The sequence below is a fragment of the Dipodomys spectabilis genome, unplaced genomic scaffold, assembly GCF_019054845.1.
Source record: "Dipodomys spectabilis isolate Male_0828 unplaced genomic scaffold, ASM1905484v1 ptg000060l, whole genome shotgun sequence".
Classification (NCBI taxonomy): Eukaryota; Metazoa; Chordata; class Mammalia; order Rodentia; family Heteromyidae; genus Dipodomys; species Dipodomys spectabilis.
In genome coordinates this window covers 5,317,448-5,321,926 of record NW_024870737.1, presented here as the reverse complement: position 1 = coordinate 5,321,926, position 4,479 = coordinate 5,317,448, and positions in this window count along the sequence as shown.

The following is a 4,479-nucleotide window of genomic DNA, read 5'->3' as shown; positions in this document are numbered from 1 at the left end:
ATGGTTTCCTTCATTTGCAATAACTAGAATATGTCTATGATACTCTTAACAGGGGATCTCAATAGCCTAAGTGCTAAGTGCAAAGGACCATATACAATGGAGCATAGCAACATGAACTCCAAGACTTGGAGTTATTATGTCCTATGTGTATGTATTAATTTCCTTTTTATCTGTTTTAGTTTTCTGTACCCTTTGTCTTGTATATAAGTTTATGTGGTCCATGCAAGGGAAAGGGAATCACAGAAAGAGCAGGACAAAGGATGAACTAATGCAGCAGCAGTATTCACTTGACCCTATGAGGCAATGAACTATACAACTTGAGGGATGAGCATTGTAGGGAGGGTTAAGTGTGAGAAATAAATAAAGAAAACTAATTACCCGTAAGATCTGTAGATGTATACATTGTGTTGTAGTCTTATTTTCCAGTCCTATTTCTGTTGTTCTCATAAAAACATTTAGTAACCAAGGCTCCTGTGGCTCTTGCTACACAAGAGGCTGAGATTTGAGGATTGTGGTTTGAAACCAGCCCAGGCAGGAACGTCTGTGAGACACTTATGTCCATATATTCACAGAAAAAGCTGGAAGTTGCTCAGTGGCTGAAATGGTTGAGTGCTAGCCTTGGGTACATGTAGCCCAGGGACAGCACCCAATCCCAGAGTTCAGCCAAGACTAGAAAAATTATAAATATAAGATCTTTGTTCTAGCTGTTTCAAATGGCCCATGCTTGTAATGCTAGGTACTTGAGAGGGTGGTATTGGAAAATTGAAACTAAAAGTCTTCCCAAGAAGAAAACTTTGAGAAATGCCTAACTCAATACCAGACCTGAGTTGTAGAACAAGTGGTAGAATACCAGCCATGAGTAAACTCAGCCAACTGGGAGCTCAAGGACTTTAGTTCAAGCCCCAATAACAACAAAAGACCTTTCTTCTTTGAAAAATTTAAGTATACAGGGCTGGGAAGGTGGCTCAGTGGTAGAGTGCTTGCCTTGCATGCCTGAGGCCCTGGGTTCGATTCCTCAGCACCACATAAGCAAAAAGAAAAAAACCGGAAGTGGCGCTGGGGCTCAAGTGGTAGAGCGCTAGCCTTGAGCTGAAGAGCTGAGGGACAGCGCCCAGGCCCAGAGTTCAGGCCCTGTGACTGGACCCCCCCCCAAAAAAATTTAAGTATACAGTTTATTTTGTTGCCTAATTTGTTGAGTTTTTCATCTTAAGGATATTGAATTTTGTAAAATTGTTTGGTGTATCTATTGAGATGATAATAAAATGTTTGTCCTTGCTAAATAATAAATTATATTTATTTATTCCCTTACATACAACAGATTAAATCCCAGTTGATTTTAATTATTTTAATTTTTATGCTGCTTTCATGTTTAATATGCTGTGTTTTATGCCTGTGTTTGTCAGGAATATATATCTATAATATTCTTCTATTTTCTTATATCTCTTTGAAATCAGGTTAATTCTGATGTTATACAATTAGTTGGTAAGTTTTCTCTCTTGTTCAATTTATGATAAAATATCTGAAAATAATTGCTGTCACTTTTTAAAAAATTTTTGATAGAACTTATCATTGCAGTCATTAGGTAGTATGCTTTTCTTTGATGGACTGAGTATATTTGATCATCATCATTATTTATGATTTCTTTACTTGTAGGACATATAAATGGGATATTTATATGTGATATGAAATGGAACGTTTTACTGTGATCACTCCATGTATTCACATAGCATATATTGAGTGTCATTAGCATAAGTAAGTTTCTGGTTCCAGTGTTTACTTTCTCTGTCACTGGATTAAGAGGAAAACACCCTAATGATACCTAAATCTGTGAATGGTAAAGCTGTTCAATGACAATCTTTACTTTCTTTTCTGTGTTTTTTTTTAAGGTTCTTTATTTCTCAGAAGGCCCTTCAGTTGCTTTGATAAGTAAAAGGCAGATTGTTAAATTAACATTATTCTAGATTCATTTTGTTTAGTATAAACATTAATAGTTATTGTTCACATATTTGATAGAATTAGATATTACAGAGAAAAATGCTGTAAACACTCTAATTCTTCCCCCTCTTTAAATGTAATCTTGATTATTATTTTTTTTACCCTTAAACTTCATTATTATTAATAGAGGTTAGTGCTTTGGCATTGATAGTATTCTTTCCTTCTAAATATCACTTAGCTTGCAAGTAACAAGAAAACAAAATGCAAATAAAACAATCCAAAAGAATGTTTTTTTAAATTGTGAAAATACCGCACAGAGGGTTTACAATTACATGAGCAAGGTAATGAGTACATTTCTTATCAAGCATTGTTGCCTCCTCCTTTGTTTAACACAACTCATTTTCTCTTTTTCACACACTGCAAGAATCTAGGATATGATGATGCCAGTCTATTATTAGCTTAGGAAACATTTGTATTATTCCATTTCAAATGGCTCCCTATTCACTCTCTTCATCCCTTGGTTTTGTCCAAATAATGAATATGTACTGTCTACATTTTAAGCACTCTCTCTGAATGAATATATTTCTTGGTCCTTGTTTGTGATTTCTTAAGATTTACCTCACTAATATTTTGTTGTTTTGTTTATTTGTTTGGTATCAGTCCTAGGCCTTGAACTCAGGTCTTGGGTGCACTCAAGGCCACTACGCTACCATTTGAATCACAGCTCTGCTTCTGCCTTTCTGGTGGTTACTGGAGATGAGTCTGATGGGCTTTTTTTGCCTGGGATGGCTTTGAACTAAGATCTTCTAATCTCAGACTCCAGAGTAGCTAGTATTACAAGCATGAACAATATGGCAAGCTCTGCTTGACACCATTAGTTTTTGTGTTTACAATAATAGTTGTATCATAGAGATTTTATAATATTAATTGCTTTCAGATACACACATGCAGATTAGTAGCAGATGTAAATATAGAGATAGGTGTACAAAAAGGTAGAGGTTTTAGGTATTTGTGAATATGGATAAAGATATAGGATTTTCCTTGATATCAAATAGAATTCAGTTTGTTTTTCACTGAAAAACAAATCAATGAGAGCACAGAATAACTGAATGAACATCTTTGACAATTTGACATACTTTATTATCATGTATGCACCACAATAATGTCCCCTCTTAGGACTGCTTTGTCTGCACATCCTAAGTTTTATCATATTCTGTTTTTACTTTCATTAATCTAAGTATTATTATTGTCTTTTTAAATTTTTCTTGGCCTATTTGTTGTTCAGAAGTATTTTAATTCGAATAATCTTGTAAATTTATAATTTCCTCTTGTGATTCATTTCTAGTGGCATCACTACTTAATATATGATTTCAGACTTCTTAAATTTGAGGAATTATTTTGTGTCCAACATATGATTTGTCATTGATAAATTACTCATTAATAATGTATATTCAATCAGTCAAATTACTCATTAATAATGCATATGAAACAGATGCCAATGGCTCTCACCTGTATTCCTAGCTATTCAGGAGGCTGAGTTCTGACAATGATGGTTTGAAGCCAGACATGACAAAAAAAATCAGATTCATACCTCAAATTAATCACCTGAAAGCCTAAGTAGAGGTGTGGCTCAAGGGGGAGAGTGCCCTGAGTTCCAGTATCAGAACCAGCACAAGAAAATGCATATTCTTAATTTCTTGAATGGAATGTTCTTTACATATGTGCTAAGTATCTAAGATTATACCCTGTTGTTCTAATCTATTTTCTCAGGTTGGGGAAGTCCTGGAGCCTGAGTTGGTATGAGCCAGCTAGAATTGAAGCAAAAATTTGAAACAGTTATCAGGAGCAACTCTAGTACTAGAGCATGCCTAAAGATTAAATCTGCATAGATTTGTTTATCCTAACGAACTAACTACTGGTTGGCGTAGAATACTGGGCACAGGAGCAATAGAATAGTACTGCAATCCATTGGATTTGACCAATAATTTAAATCTAGGTTCACGTTGAAAACTTACTTGTAATTTTTCACGTGGTGCTTACACTCCATGAATATACATATAAGTAAGTTGTGTATTAAAAATACACTTCAAAATTTTTAAATGAAAACACTTTCAATATTGTACTTACATTAATTTTTCAATATCCATAATACAATAATTATAATTGTAATCTCAATTATCTTTGTGGATATTAGTAAAATAATTCTAAAACAAACATGATAGAGGATGTAAATAAAGTCAGGACAAACAGAAATATTACTGGTAGATCAATTGTTCCACCAGATAACAAGCCATGAAGTTAATAAAATATAAAATTATAAAGTTAATCAAAATTCTGATATTGTATAAATAAACATTTTAATGGAACATGGTACTTGGTCTACAAAGAGATCCATATGTAACAATAATATGATGAATGTAAAAGGTGGTACTATCAAATTGTGAAAGATGAATCATATTTTCTTTAAGTGGTATTGAATCAAGTATACATATAGGTCGTGTGTGTGTGTGTGTGTGCGTGTGTGCATACATGCACACTCTCACA